The sequence below is a fragment of the Aethalodelphis obliquidens genome, unplaced genomic scaffold (genome assembly GCF_003676395.1).
Source record: "Aethalodelphis obliquidens isolate GAN/ISIS:26980383/991018 unplaced genomic scaffold, ASM367639v1 scaffold76, whole genome shotgun sequence".
NCBI classification, from domain to species: Eukaryota; Metazoa; Chordata; class Mammalia; order Artiodactyla; family Delphinidae; genus Aethalodelphis; species Aethalodelphis obliquidens.
The window spans coordinates 4381844-4397996 of record NW_020838020.1 but is presented as its reverse complement, the minus strand read 5'-3'; the positions used below and the strand labels follow the sequence as shown (position 1 = coordinate 4397996).

At 35.7% G+C, this 16153-nt stretch overlaps 1 protein-coding gene across 4 annotated transcripts in view; it reads right to left on the bottom strand.

Annotated features, from left to right (window-relative positions):
* The window catches only part of PCDH9 (protocadherin 9), a 986051-nt gene that overhangs the window by 2836 nt on the left and 967062 nt on the right, over positions 1 to 16153 (bottom strand). The gene's annotated exons all lie outside the window — the stretch shown is intronic.

Below are 16153 nucleotides of genomic sequence, written 5' to 3'. Positions count from 1 at the left end.
AAAAAAAAAAAAAAAAAAAAAAAAAAAAATACTGTAAAGGTTATACAAAATGTTTTTCTATATAAACATGTGTTTTTAGCATGAAATCCCATGAAAATAACTTTGCAACATTTTAGAAAGTTAAATAATAATTTTAAAGAATGTTTTAACTAAAGTATATTACTAAAGATATACCTGGTTGACTGGTTGACATTGTGAAATCCCAGTAAATAAAGACACCATTTGCATCCAAAGACAACATGTGGTTCCTTCCAAGCTTAACCTATTTTCTTGATTTCTTAACCCAAATTTCACTAACATGAAAGTCTAGCTAAGTTGCAAATTGGGTCACATGGAGTCTAATATTCAAAGGGAAAATAAGTCATCATAGATATTTTTCTTTTATTTATTTATTTTTTTACCAGCAGGCAATCTAAAACATTTTAACCATGATTTTGAAAGTAAACTCTTCTCTGATTACGTAAAAAGGACATCAGTTCTTTACTGATAAACAACAAGTGTCAAGTGGTTAAGGGAAAGTTTTTTTTGTTGTCATTGTTTTTTTTTTCCCTTGATTAAACAGTCAAATGATAAGTGGTAGCTTGAAAATTAGGAATTGATTTTATGAATGAGGTTAAGTGGATAGGCAAGAACGCTTGAGGCATAAAGCATTTTCATAAGTAGAGAGTCGTCAGAATAAAAGTGTAGAGAAAAAAGAAGAAAATATCCCTGAAAGTTTTTCTACTCAACTATTAAAAGAGCCAACAATTGGAATATAGGTCTTTGCTAAAGTCCAAGTTAGCACTACTAATATTTTTAAGTGCCCAATAATTGTGGGGTTTTTATATTAACATCTATTTTTCTTAATAATATTCTAGTTACTTCTTACATGTTAAAAAAGAAATACCTGCTGAGATAGGTAAGAGTTGGTGGCAAATACCTGAGACCTCAACATACAGACAACATTTAAATGGACACTGGATGTGAAAAAAATATATGTCTAAAATGTACTCTTACATACAAACGGAAATTTTAGTCATTTTTGAAATCTAAAATCTGCTCTTTAGAATAACCTTAAAATTCCTTCTCATCTGACCCATAGTCCCATCCCCTCAAGAGCAAATAGTTTTATCGTTTTAAACATACGTTCATTACTTAAAACTATTTCTCTCACAAACCTCGAATGATTACTTACTTCCTCGGGTATTTAATTGAATCTTCTCTATGAGCCTTTCTCTGTCCTCTGAATTCTGCCCACATTTTAAAAGTTCAAACTAATTTCTCCCTTTTAGTTTTGCTTTGGTGTGTTCAGTGACTCTGTATCCACAAAGTTAATACATTTTGCTCAAACCAATCAATGCCCCTTACATCAGGATCGCAGGCCTGGAAGATGCTTTTTGCCTGGCTTGTTTTCATTTAATTACTGATTCTTTCCAGGGGCAGCTTGCTTCCCAGGTACCACAGCAAGCTTCCCTAACTTTGCCAATTCATGTTTTACATGCACCTGGAAGATTTCCACAGATCTTCCCTTATTAATGAATAATGAATTTCCTAATTGAGCTCACTCACTCAACTCTTACTTTAATGACATTTTTGTCTTTTGGGGGACAAAAGACAAAAATGTCATTCATTAGTATACATTTTTGTTTTCTCTCAACTAGATTTAAAATCCATTGATGGAAAAAAACAACTTATTAGCCTTCTGATTCCTCATAGTGCTTAGCAATAGTAATGATCTAAGAACAATGTTAATTGTTAATTAAAATTTTATGATGTTGAAAATGTCCTGAGAAATTATTAAAGATATCCTCTGCTTGGGCTTCCCTGGTGGCACAATGGTTCAGAGTCTGCCTGCCAATGCAGGGGACACGGGTTCGTGCCCCGGTCCGGGAAGATCCCACATACCGCGGAGCGGCTGGGCCCGTGAGCCATGGCCGCTGAGCCTGCGCGTCCGGAGCCTGTGCTCTGCAACGAGAGAGGCCAGAAGAGTGACAGGCCCGCGTACCGCAAAAAAAAAAAAAAAAAAAAAAAAAAAAAAAAGATATCCTCTGCTTAAAAGGCAGACCTTAAGTAATTAGAAGATTCTGATTTCGCAAACATCATACCAAAAGCTTCCTCAACAACAAATCTCTTTGCCTTAGCAATACTTTGTGATAGTTAATAAATGAATTATTTAACTTCTCTGCTAAATATGTTTTAGCATATTTAGCAGAGATATATTAGAAGTCTGGGACTTCTCTGGTGGTTCAGTGGTTAAGAATCCACCTCCCAATACAGGGAACATGGGTTAGATCCCTGGTCAGGGAGCTAAGATCCCACATACGGTAGGGCAACTGAGCCTGCACGCCGCAACTACTGAGCCTGTGCACCACAACTAGAGAGCCCACATGCCGCAACTAAGACCCGATGCAGCCAAAGATAAAATAAAAAACTCAATATTAAAAAAAAAGTTCACTCCTTTCTAGCCATCAACAGAGATAATCACCAATTTGATGTATAATATATATTGAGGCCTATAAATCAATCCTTAATTTTTACTTTTCCAGAATCATTAATAAGTTTTTCTTTTCCTGTTAATATCCCCAAAGTAAAAAATAAATTATCAGCTACCTTAGAAATATTAATAGCATCAGGTTTTTATTGAGTACATAAAAAAGAGAGAATATGCAAGATTATTTTTTAAATAGTCTTATCCAATATACATTGCCATCTTATTAAATTAAGAATATTACCCAAGAATTGAGAACACTAGGGGTATGTGTGTGTGTGTGTGTGTGTGTGTGTCTGTGTGCGTCTATAAGTATATGTGGACCCTAAGTCTTCAGCATTTAATGACACACTTTAACAAATAGAGTATATTGTTTTTCAGAACTGATAACATTTATTTATTCTATAAATATTTACTGAGTATTTACTATATGCTGACACTGTGACAGGCACCAGGAATATAGCAGTGAACAAAGCAGATGTCAACACTATCCTCGTGGAGCTTTGGGTCTATCCTGGGAAACAAATAATTGCCTTCAAAGCAGTGAGCTAAGAGAGGAGAAAATGTGTCATTGGGAAGGAGGTAGGGTTTAGGGAGGCTTGTCCTTTTAAAAGGCAACAGAGGGACTTTGTTCCAAGTTCCATTTCTACATTTTTCTGAAAGTTCTTACAGATAACTGACAATTTAAGACACTTACAGTTAAAATTTGTGTGTACTGTACAAAATATTTAACTTGCAAAAAATGGTTTTTCCATTAGATAATATTAATTGCTCTTTGAAAATTTTACTTATGATTCATTCTTGTAAATAAATTTGAAGGCTTTTAATAAAGTCTATAAATAAATTTACAGAAGTTTTGTGGATTCTTAGGTCAGTCTTTTAGGTAGCTGATTGTTATATAAAATTTAAAGATCCATTGAAAAGTGCCACACAACACAACGATGGCACTTGCATGAGGGCCAGTTTTTGTTATTTATAGCCCTAAAGGAGAAAAGGCCACCAGGCAGGGGCACATAGACGGTTGTACCAAGAACAGGGTAACAATAAGCTGTAATTGTAGGGGACAGTGTATGTGTGGCCAAGCAGGGTGGAGGTAGCTAGGTTTCCAGGGCACTTTGTGGATTGAATGATTAGGAAAATTTCTCAGGCTCTAGGGCACAGAGTCTGTCTCAAGATATCTGGTACCTTAACTTTGGAGCAATTAGGTTGGGTGCATAATGACCTAGAAGTGTGAGAGCTCTAGAAGGGAAGTGGTGGGATGTGGATTTACTGAAGAAAGGAAACTGACCAGCTAGTAGCCAAGGCCACAGAACTGAGTCAAGTCAGCAAAACAAAAAAAGCAATAAAAGAAAGAAAAGGGAAAAAATATATATACTAAACTACATTATAACAATTTGCTTATGTAATTGAGCTGCATTGCTGGAAAGCTTACTTTGTTTATTCTCTGGAAAGTTTTTATTTTGGGACATGACATTAAATAGGGAAAATTTTACTCTTTTTATTTGGACCTATATATCTTTTCCAGTGGTTGCCCTGAAACACACACACACGCACACACACACAAGTTTTATTTTGGGAAATAACAGTGCTTCCAAGTTTTCTTCCATAAAGCCTGTGTCATGAATTGGTAGAAAGAAAAATGAAACATTTTTATTATGAATTACTAAAGAGAACACAGTCATTCTGCTGGTTCCTTGAAAGTTCTGGTCTTTTAAAAGTTTATAATCTGAAGCATCTTAAACATTGAATAGTTTCCAGTTAGTTTTTCTCATTTTTAGAACCACTTACTGATTTGTTTTATACTTTTTTTTTTTTTTTTTTTTTTTTTTGCAGTACGTAGGCCTCTCACTGTTGTGGCCTCTCCCGTTGCGGAGCACCACGGGCTCCGGACGCGCAGACTCAGCGGCCATGGCTCACTGGCGCAGCCGCTCCGCGGCATGTGGGATCTTCCCGGACCGGGGCACGAACCCGTGTCCCCTGCATCGGCAGGCGGAATCTCAACCACTGCGCCACCAGGGAAGCCCTGTTTTATACTTTTAAAAGGGAGAAAAACATTCTTTATAAAGCATTGTTATTTAATATTGTCATTTTCCAAAATATAATTGAAAATAATTCATGATTCTCCATCAAATATATAGCATTTAGGGCTTCCCTGGTGGCGCAGTGGTTGACAGTCCGCCTGCCGATGCAGGGGACACGGGTTCGTGCCCCGGTCCGGGAAGATCCCACATGCCGCGGAGCTGCTAGGCCCGTGAGCCATGGCCGCTGAGCCTGCGCGTCCGGAGCCTGTGCTCTGCAGTGGGAGAGGCCGCAGTGGTGAGAGGCCCGCGAACCGCAAAAAAAAAAAAAAAAAAAAAATATATATATATATATATATATTATATATATCATTTAAAATATCAGGGATCTTTTACTAATACTGCAAAAGTTATATTCACTGAAATATTATCCTTTATCTTTGACATATAATTATTTTTAATGTTATCACTATAAGGAATCGTCTTAATTGTTGAATAATTATATTTACTTTTCATAATTCCCTCAACATTGAATATTTAACATGTATTACATGTGTCAGAAATGTGCTGGATTCTTAATAAATTTTGAGATGGTGTGTGTGCATGTGTGTGTGCTTGGTGCATGTGTGCACTTATGTTTCCCTGTCTCTCCAATTTTTTCATAAATTTTGAGGTCCTATTTGTGTTACATCATACGATATCTATTTAGAATCCAGATCAGGATTTAAAGCTGCTTATAAATACTTTCTACAATTTCAGCATTATACCAATCTGTTTCCTTTTTCTCAAAAAAAGTACTTAAAATCCCCCATCATGATTATTTTAACACTGAAATTTTTATTGATTTTTTAAAAAACCTAAATTATTTGTCCCCTTTAACAATCTGCAATCTATGAGTTTGGTTATCTTTCTTTATTTTTTAATGTATAAAGACACAAGTGCTGATAAAACTGTCCAAGCCATCTGCCTCTGCATTTAAATGTTGAAAGCAAAAACAAAAGCACATAAAAAGCTTCTTGAAAGTCATCTCAGTTAATGTTTATATCAGTTCTCAATGTATTTGCGTCTCCATCTTTGCTCCATCTTCCTGTTCAAAACCAAACAAAATAATTTTCCTATGATTTAGGCATCAACAGCTGTCATAGAGCTGCTTGAATTGCTGACTTTTAAACATGCAGGTTTAAAATGTGAAACTATCCAATTTAATGGATCTCCAGCTATACTTAAATGGTAGGATAGTTGAATGAGCTTTGATCTCACTTTATTATACCCGGAAGCAGAATTGTTAGTTCATTGATTAACTCACTGCTATAATTAACAAGTACCTTCTGGCCTGTTGCCCACTGCTTTTCAAACTGATGGTTTGAAACCCTTTAATTTCAAAGATCGAAACTGATAAACTGATTTTTTTTTCAAAAATCATGAGACCTTTCATATTTCTGGTCAGGTTTCATATTATATAACGGTTTGCACTTTTACATGAATAAATTTTCCTTAGAATTTTTACTATTGGGTAAAATAAGACTAAACAGACTGTGAAAATTGAATTGTAAAATAGATGTCATTTTTATATCATTTTGGTTCAGATTCATCACATCTCACTCAATTTTTGTCTCATTCAATTTTTATTATAGAAAAATACCTCTTCCATGCAAAACATATCTGATTGTCATGTTATAATGGTCTTTTTGTGGTTAAGAGCATATATCATCATTTTTATGCAAAACATTTGTTAAATTCCAGTTTGTCTGTATTTTCCCCAGAAGAAGGTACCTTGAAAGGTAGCATGAGTGTAGTATGCAAAGAGTTGTGAAACACTAAACATCTTAAAATGAAAGATGCATCCACTGATTTGGACTTGCTGAAGCAGTTTGCCTGATCTCTAGGCATAGTGATAAAATGTCTTTCCTTGTTTTAAAGAAATTTCCATTTTTAAGTAGGCTTTTATCCTATAATTTTGCTTTGTACTTGCTATTAAGTTACTGAGAAAAATCTTAATTATTATACTTGCTCCTTTTCATACTGAATCTTCCTATTAAAAATTTCAGGGAAACAAATATTCTCACCCAGTACACTTTTAGATAATTTTACTATCTCTAGGAGACCAAAACCAAAAAATTAGTATTTTTACTGGCTCATTTTCACACTCAGTTTATTTCTATTCTTTTTAATTTTTTTGTGAGACAATATGTAGTAGCATAACAATTTCTTATCATTTTTGTGGATTATCCTGAGTGGAAAGCTAAAGCTAAATATTTATGGAAATCTGCAGGGACCTGAAAGAATGTCAGGTAAAGTCACTTGATCGGCCCCCCTACTGTCTCCACACACTATACTTATTGATCAGTTGCAGATACAAATCAAATCGATTAATTTGCTTCCAATCTAAAAATAGTAAAAGTTAATTTTGAATATGAGCATTGGCATGAAAACAGAGGAAACCATTCAGCATTGCTCACTTTCCCTTTTGATACATGATCTCTACTTTAGATCCCATTATCCTTGTCCAACCAATATTTTAAAATCACTGTCACACAGGAATAAATATCAGTTATTACCCTGCTCAGAAAAACAATCAAGGGGTACAAATTTCACTGCCATTTAAACTCAGATTTGTATATAAAATAGTACAGCATAGTTATGTGGACAGTCTAAATCCAAAAGTAGATCTGGCAAACTTGAGTATACCTATGGGAAAAACATTTCTCATTCATTCACTGAATAACTTTTGTTTGATCCCATGTTAGGTTCAAGAGATTCTTGCATAGAATATCTAAAATCAGAACTAGTCCAGAAATCTCAGGTCACATGATCATCATAGCTCAAGCAAATAGAAATAGATCTGAGCCCCAGTAAAATAATGAATTTGCATGAACTTTGTGAAAGTAATTTTAGATTCCATGTCTCCTAGTTTCTCACCTAAAAATTGAGAGTAAAAGACTAAATTCTGATTCATGACCTCTACCAATCTCTTATTCCTTTATTAAATATCACTGTGGTTTGTCATAGATAATCAAATTTTCAGTGTTATTTTCATTCTACTAATGAGAAGTCCAAGACAGGGCAAAGAAATCATAAATCAATTGTTCCTGTAGATTAGTCGATTACTTAGGTCACATATAGGTGTTGGAATGTGAAAGTATGATTGAAACAAGTATTTACATTTCTCAGTCTAAGTAAAAATCTTCATCAGAGTTTTCGTTTATGGCTCAAATTTAACCCAACATTGTGAAAGCACCTACAGTCACCTTGAGAAACAAATGCAGAATTCCCACACAAACAGGATTTGACAAAACCTTTAGTTAACAACTAAACATGGATTAAATATTTTACACATTCCTCATACAAATTTTTTTCTTTGGTCACAGATGAAAAGTCAACATTTGCAGATGGAGACAGTCCAAATGCAATAACACATAGCCAGCACGAGCAGCAGATTCTCTGCCAGAGAGGATATTGCTATTTGGATAGACTTTATAGCTCACAAAGAATGGAGAGCACCTACTTATAAATCTTTATCTTTCTTCAGCATGGCATGAATATCAGCTCCCTTTTTTCTCATCTGCTAAAGCTAATTGCTGAAAAGAAAATATCTTTGATTTTATTTATTCACAATTAGCATTTGATGCTGCAATCAATGAAATGACAATAGTCTAAGGTTATTGATTATTTAAATTAATTCTCAAATCTTGACAAAATTGCTTAGTATGAAACAGCTTATCTATATTATTGCAGACCATATTTACTTTCTTCTATAGTTTACTGTTTCTTTTACTCATATTTGATGTCTTTCATTTTAAAAAGTTACTCATATACTGATATTTCCTGAATTACTCTCCATTTCTTACAATTCACATAGTTTCTCAAAAAAACATAGTAAATCTTATTTGATGTGCAAACAAATCTAAGGTATTAAGAAATGAAATAATTCTTTACTGATGAATTTCAGGCTGAGATCCAATTTTTTTTAAAAAAAGCAATTTATATAATCTTCTTTCCCCTTAAAAAACTCTCAGGTGCTTGTCTGAAACCAGACAAGAAGTACACAGTACTGTGAAGTAATTTGTCTTTACACACTTTCCACTCTTTCCCAGATTTCAGGTGTATTTAATTAGAATGGAAAAAATAAACTGGTGAAGTTCATTTTTATTTGCCCAGTTCTCTGATAATTTTCACTTGGGACACTTATAACTGGAGCCTTGTTCCTCCCCGAGTCTCTGGGCTACAGATTCTATTTTTCATGGTCTTCAGAAGGCATAGTGATTAGTCCCTGGTTATTTTAAGCATTGGGGAATTTGGGGAAAACATTTTGCTAAGTTGTTAAATATTTAAAGACTTCATAAATTATATATTTTAAAAGGTGTCTGAAAGATTCTTTTTTAAATGGAATAAGTCATCAACTATGATGCATGGGATCTGTAGGGGTGTGTGTGTGTGTGTGTGTGTGTGTGTTTACACATAGATGTTACCATAACTTTGAATTAATAAAGTATAGATCAGTGTTTCTCAAATGTTAATGTGCATATGAACCACCTGGGGAAATTGTTAAAATGCAGAATATGATTCAGTAAATCTGGGGTCCTGAATTCCTTCATTTCTAATGATCTCTCAGATGCTGCTGCTGCCTTTCAAGGTCCTCTCTTGGAGATGCAAGCACATTGAGTACTTACTTACCTCCATTGGGTACTTTCCCAGTGTTCCGCGCAGCTAAAGTTTTCAAACGTGTGCATGAATCAGAGTTAGCTGGAGGGCTTATTAGGTAAATTGCATGACCACATCCAGGAATTTTGATTCTGTAGGTTCAAGGTGGAGCCCAAGAATTTTCAGTTCTAACAAGTTCCTCTTTCTGTCACACTTTCCTGATTTCTCCAGTCCATCACTAGCCTCTCTGTTTCATTTTCATTTGATGACACCACAACTTTTTCCAGACCCCTAAATGTTGGACTGCTCGTTGCTCTTTATCTACACCTCTTCTAGGTGAAATTGTATAATTATGCAGCCTTATAAGTCATATATATGCTAGCAAGTCCCCAATTTACATTTTCAGCCCCATATCATTCTCCTGTGGCAATATCAACATATCTGACTCCTGGATCCTCAGCACCCTTTGTATTTCTAGTAGGCATTTCCAACTAATGTAATTCTTACTGTTTTTTTCCAAACATACTATTCTTCCTGAACTTACTATTCTTGTGTATGGCACACTGATCACCTGCTTGCTCAATTCAGAAAGAAAAAAAAAAAAAAAAAGGAGTCAGCATTGGCAACCATTATGCAAAATTCTAAAATTCTCCAACCTAATTCCTGGGACTAGAAACATGATATCACACAAGTGGTAATGTTAAATTATATGGCTGCTACGGACTGAAGTTTTCTGTCCCACCAAATTCATTCACTGAAATCCTAATACCCAATGTGATGGTATTTGGAGGTGGGACTTTTGGGACATGATTAGGTTTAAATGAAGTCATGAGGGTAAAGTCCTCACGATGGGATTAGTGCCCTTATAAAAAGAGACCAGAGGGGGCTTCCCTGGTGGCACAGTGATTGAGAGTCCGCCTGCTGATGCAGGGGGAGTGGCTGGGCCCGTGAGCCATGGCCGCTGAGCCTGTGCGTCTGGAGCCTGTGCTCTGCAACGGGAGAGGCCACAACAGTGAGAGACCTGTGTACCGCAAAAAAAAAAAAAAAAAAAAAAAAAGACCAGAGAACTAATACTTTTACTCTCTGTCTGCCATGTATAGCAAGAAGGGAGCTATCTGCAAACTAGGAAAGGGGATCTCACCAGACACCAATTTTGTCTATATCTTGATCTTGGTTCTTCCAGCCTTCCAAACTATGAGAAATAAATGTTCCTTGTTTACGCCAGTCTATGATATCCCATTATAGCAGTTTGTACTAAGACAATGGCAAAAGAGGTTTTGCAGATATAACAAGGACACTCATCAACAAAGTTGATTTTTAGTTAATAGACTAAGCTATATTTATAAACTATATTTGGGCCTAACATAATCATGTGAGCTCTTGAAAATCAGGGAGTTTTCTCTAGCTATTAGCAGAAAGAAGCTCAGATTCAAAGCACAAGAAGGACTCAATATTCCATTGGTGTCTTTGAAGATGGAAAGGACCACAGAGAAAGGATCTGAGAGGAGCCTCTAATTGCTGAGAGCCACCCCAGCTGGGCAGCCAGCAGGACAACAGGGATCTCAATCCTACAACCATAGGAACAGGATTCTACCAACAATCTGCGTGAGTTAGAAAATCAGTTCTTCCTCAGAGCCTCCATAGAAGAGTCCAGTCCAGCTGATAACTTGATTTTGGCCTTGTGAGACTCTAGGCATGGCAAGCCTGCTTGGACTCCTGTGATAATAAATGGGTGGAAACTGAGATAATAAATTTGCGTTGCTATAACTGACTAAGTTGTGGTAATTTGTAATTCATAAATCGAAAACTAATACAACGTCTGTCTCTTACTCAAGATACACAGTCAATCAGCAAGTTCTTTAGTCTATTTCCCTCCCTGAAAACCCACCACCTCAAGCCACTATTATTTCCTAGTAGGACTTCCTTCTTTCACTCTGTGACATTCTATGCTCTAATCCTTAACTAGAGGCATGTATATATAGTTACAAGTAAATAGGTAGTAGACTTATATTAGTTTTCTATTGATGCTGTAACAAATTACCACAAACTTAGTGACTTAAAATAACATTCTCTTACAGTTTTGGAGGTCAAAATTCTGAAAAATCAATTTCACTGAGCTAAAGTCAAGGTGTTAAGCAGGCTGCTTCATCCTAGAAACTCTGAGGGGAAAATCCGTCCTCTTCCTTTCTTCAGCTTCTAGAGATTGTCTGTGTTTCTTGGTTTCTGGGTCCTTCTCCAAGTTCAAAACACATTCTCCAATCTTCACTTTTGTTATCACATCACCTCCTCTAACTCCTCCTGCATCCCTCTTTTAAGGACCATTGTGATTACACTGTGCCTATGTAGATAATCCAGGATAATCACATCTCAAAATCCTTAATTTAATCACGTCTGCAAAGTCCCATTTGTCATTTAAGATAACACAGTCACATGTTTGGGGACAAGGATGTGGATATATTTGGGGGCTATTCAGACTAACACAGTTTTTAAAGCAGAACACTTCACTCCTCTGCTTCCAAGGACTTCAGAGTAAAAGCTACACTCCTTCTTGTGGCCCAGAGTCCCATATGATCTGGCTCCTGTCCAGCTCCTGATGTCATATCTGTACCCCACTCTGCCACCTTCTCTCCTTAACCCCACCTTACTCTCTCTGCTCAGCTACACTGACTTGCACCAAGATTAATTAGGTCTCAGGGCCTTCAATTTACTATAATTTGTGCATTGGCCTCACTTCATTTAGATGTTTACTCAAATTCGATTTTTCATAGAGGCATTTTCTGATCACCTTATAAAAAATAATATCCTTTACACCATTCACTCTCTATTCCCTTCCTCAGCTGCATTTTTCTGGATAGCACTCATTACTACCTGTCACAGTGTATTTATTTGTTCATGGTCCAGCTCTAACACTAGAATGTAAGCAATGCAAATGCAGGTAATTTGCTTCGAGGTAACTATGTCCTCAACACCTGTTACCATGGCCTGGCATACTGTAGATAATTACTAGATAGATTTTGAAAGAAAAGAAAACATGAAATTTGTTCGGAACCCCAAATCAGTGAACTAACATAAAAACTGTATGTAAAACTTTATGTGACAAGTCATTTACAATCAGAAAATAGTTAATAATCAAATGGATTTACCTTTCCATAAGAAACATTGCTAAGAGTTCACAGCATAAAATTTTACCAAGGTGATATTTGAAATGTCTGAATGGTATTAGTAAGCGTAAAATAGGTGCATTCAAAAGTACTTATGTGCTACCTTAGTTTGGGTTGAAGCAAGTAGAATGCCCCAAAGTGAACCATAATTAGGTTGCTTCCTGTATCCCACTGAACTGCTTAATCATGCAAGAAAGTTCATAATTCCTCTCACTAACTGAATTCTTCAGATGTTTTCAGAAGTCCAGATTCACAGGATACATAACAAAACAATTCTTGAAAGCCTGACGATACCAAAGTAATTATTAGCAATTATTCTGAAGCAGAGCTCCAATGAGATGCCGAAAGGTACGCAGAATTTAGCCCTGGTACAGGTATGTTCAGGTAAATGGGAGGATATTTAGAAAAAAAATAATTTGATTAGGGATTGTATTAAAAACCTAAAAGTAGTTTAGACTCCATTAATATATTGGCTTACAACCATTAGGGAATGAAATTACTTTTCACAAATTTTAGAGGAAAGTGTGATTTTAAAAAGAGGCTAATATGCCACATTAGATCACATGTAGAATACCATGGTGTAATTCATTGCTTAAATTTAGTTGTACATAAAGGAAAACTACTCTAAAAATGAGAAGCATAATGTTATATTTTGAAAGAATCTCCTAAGGGGACTGTTGAAAATGCCATTACTTCATTATTGAAAATGGCTTGTGTAATGGAGTATTGTGGAGAGAAATCTTGCCCTCTTGGGGTAATGCATAGGATTACCCATTCCGATCTAAATGTGTGTTTATCCCTGAATGCACCTTGCAAATCCAGAGAAATTACTTCGTTAATATAGGTCTTTAAAAGATAGATTTCTCTCTTAAAATGATAAGTATTACATGTGAATTTTATAACATCTATATAAATTTGGCTGAGATTTTTTGCAGTATTTTCTGTTCTGCCTGTTGCCCATCAGAGACTATAATTTTCTGAGGATAGGAAGACAAGTTACTTTTCTTTAGTATTTCACTATTTTATTGGTAGTTGACCATAAGTCCCAACTTCAATGCATATAATATTGCAATATTTATCATCAAAGAATATTGCCATTATAATTTTATAAGATATGAATCGTTTATCATTTTTCTGAAACGGTACAATTTTGTTGCAACATCAATGCACTTTCACATTTAATAAAACGTATTTAAAATTTTCTCAAGATTAAGCTGATGTTTACATGCAAAATTTTAGGAAAACTAGTGCTACTCTCAGAATAAAGCTTCTTAGTGAATGTAAGAAAACAAAATAAGCTAGAGGTACTGACACTAATTCTGTATCAGGGAGAAAAATTTGTGGTAAGCAAAATTTGACCTTGTCTTTTCAGGTATTGTCTTTTTTCCCCTCTGGTTTATTTCAATAACTTCTTTGGAGGAGTTGTGGCTTATCACATTTGTTTCCTATCTAGATCTGTTGTCCCTTTGCAATTAAATATGTTTTTATTATCTTCCAATCTGTCTCGTCAAAATGACCTGTCTCTTGGGCATAATTGGTGGTTGACTGCTCTGATAAACTCATTAATCTTACAATGTTATTGACCAAAATGTTAATTGCTATCCTTTGGAGGAATATCTGCACTTCAGTCAGAGCCTTCCAGAGCCGCTTCAATCCACACATAGGAATGCTTGAAGCATCACGGCAGAAGAATGTGATTTTGAGATAAATAAGGCTTTGAGGCATCCATCAGATCACAATGTGAAAGTGTGCCTCCTTGCGAGCTGGTATAGCTTGGGTATCTTTCAGTGTTCTGGCATGACAGGACTGGCACTCAAAAGGGTTAAGTGAAAAGAGTTTAATGAAGGGACTCTGCGGAGTGTGGGCTAGGAAAGTGAACTAAAAAGGAGTAGTAAGGGAGGCAAGGACCTGAAAAAGTAGGAAAATATTACCATTCCTAGGCCTGAAGAGGTAAGGAAAGGGATGGGTGCAATGTGCCTGGAATCTAGACAGAGCTATGGAAGGTTTGAAGAATTTATTCAGGAAACCAAAAAGTGAACAGGTGAGATAACTTGAATATATGAGAGCAAAGGTGGGAAAGTTTTTGTTTTTGTAAATCACCATACATAAAGCCAATAAATATCCTTTGAGATAACCTTCCAAGTGGAATTCAAATTTTAAAGTCCTAACTGGTCAAAACACAATTTCAAAATCCTTTATGGTCATCTATCACTAAACAAGACAACTGTGATCAGTTTGAAAACTATACTTTCTATTAACTATACATAATATGTAAGCCAATTATTGGGGTAATAACTCCAAATAAATATTATTTAAAAATTCAGAGCAGCCTTGTGAGTTGATGAAAAGAGAGCTAGTGAGAATGAATGGAATATTCCATTGTCTTTCTAATATTTCAGTAAAAATTCTTGAAATGCTGCTCTTTATATACTCACCAAGTACCACACTCTGTATACATGGATCATTACAGAATAACTAACCCAGTATATCTTCACTGGAAGTAAAAATTATTAGTAAATTTATAAATCACTTTTCTGTGTCTTTTTTGACTTTATGCAGTAAAGTGTGGTTAAAGCACTTAATTCCTGTTTTGAGTTCTTGAGCTGGCTGTGCCTCAGTCTACCACATAAATAAAATCACAAGACAGCCGGCCCTTGACAAATATTATCAATACTACTTAGGATGTCAGTTCGTTTCTCTCTAATAGAAGTGAACTGCACAGTGAACCTTTACTTTTTAATCTAGATGACAGTCAAAGGTTTTGAGATCTGTGAACCTCTGGCAAGATTTATAAAGTTAAGTTTTCATCTAAAACAATTGGTATGGGTTTGGTTCAAAATTAGGCACTAAGGGTATTTTTTATCTGGCTGAAATACTCCCAGAATGTTCTCCCAGTCAACATGGAATGTAAATAGAACTCCAACAAACAGCATATTCCACAACCATGTTACTGCTAATAAATTACTTGGAGTTACTACTTGGGAAACATCTGTGTATATGTATCCATCTATCTATCCATAAGCATGCTATCTTAGTTACAGTTACCAAGTTGACAGTCGCATTATTTTAGTTAATATAGCTATATTATGTAGGTCTTAATTATAGTCTCCAAGCCTCTTTTTACTGAAAGATGGCATAGATGAAAAAAGATGTTATTGGATTAAACAGACAATTTAAGATCACGGAGATTTTAGCATCCTCCATTTAAGCCAAGCCACTGAGCCAAATTTCTTCCCCTTTCAGAGCATTTTTCACTAAATCAAAAGCATTGCTTCTTGGTAATTACTCTTACAGCCCTTAAAATGTATTCTCTCCTCCTCTGAATATGCTACAAACAATTTATGCAGAGCTTAAGTCACATACCTGGCATTGTTACATGATCATGTCTGATTGGCTCCTGAAGTGAGCTATAAATATATATCAGTGATTACAAACTGCTCTTCAAATTTTTTGACATAAAGTTGAAGAAAGCCAAAACCATGAACTGGGAGACATACAAGGATTTTTGTCAGCTGCAGGGTGTTAATTTACCATTAGATTTTTCTGCTCATGATAAAGATTCAGTGATTTTTTAAAAAATCTGCTTGTTTGCAGAGGGTGAGAGGTTGATATTCTAATAAATTTTAGAAAAAGAACTAGCAATGACAACTATGAAATATATTTTCTTTATATAAAGAACTAGTTCTGGGCTTCCCTGGTGGCACAGTGGTTGAGAGTCCGCCTGCCGTTGCAGGGGACACAGATTCGTGCCCCGGTCTGGGAAGATCCCACATGCCGCGGAGCGGCTGGGCCCGTGAGCCATGGCCCCTGAGCCTGCGCGTCTGGAGCCTGTGCTCCGCAACAGGAGAGGCCACAACAGTGAGAGG